The following is a 427-nucleotide window of genomic DNA, read 5'->3' on the forward strand; positions in this document are numbered from 1 at the left end:
GTCGTCGTCCACCATCACGTCGTCGTCCGCCGCCCGCGCGACGACGACCACCACCGCGACGAGCAGCACGCAGGCGCAGGCGTACAAGGCGCTCACGGTCGACAAGGCCGAGCGGCTCGTCGCCGCGCGCGAGAAGCGGCTCGGGCTCTTGCGCGGGCGCGAGGAGCGCAAGGACGTGGGCCGGGCGGGCGTTGGGGTGGGGGAGGGGGAGGGGGAGGGGGGTCGTCTTCTCGCGGGGATTGCGGACGTCTTTTCAGCTGCCGGCTTCTAGCTCAACGCCGAGGACGCCACGTCCGTTTACGGCTTCTAGTCGTCTCCGCGTACGGTTCTCTCCTTCGTCTTTCTCCCTTGCGCCACCGGTCGGCCTCCCCTTTCCCTACCCCTCACTCTTTGTACCTAGCTTGGCCTCGCCCTATCGTGCCCTTGT

Source organism: Rhodotorula graminis, assembly GCF_001329695.1.
Source record: "Rhodotorula graminis WP1 unplaced genomic scaffold RHOBAscaffold_11, whole genome shotgun sequence".
Taxonomy (NCBI): domain Eukaryota; kingdom Fungi; phylum Basidiomycota; class Microbotryomycetes; order Sporidiobolales; family Sporidiobolaceae; genus Rhodotorula; species Rhodotorula graminis.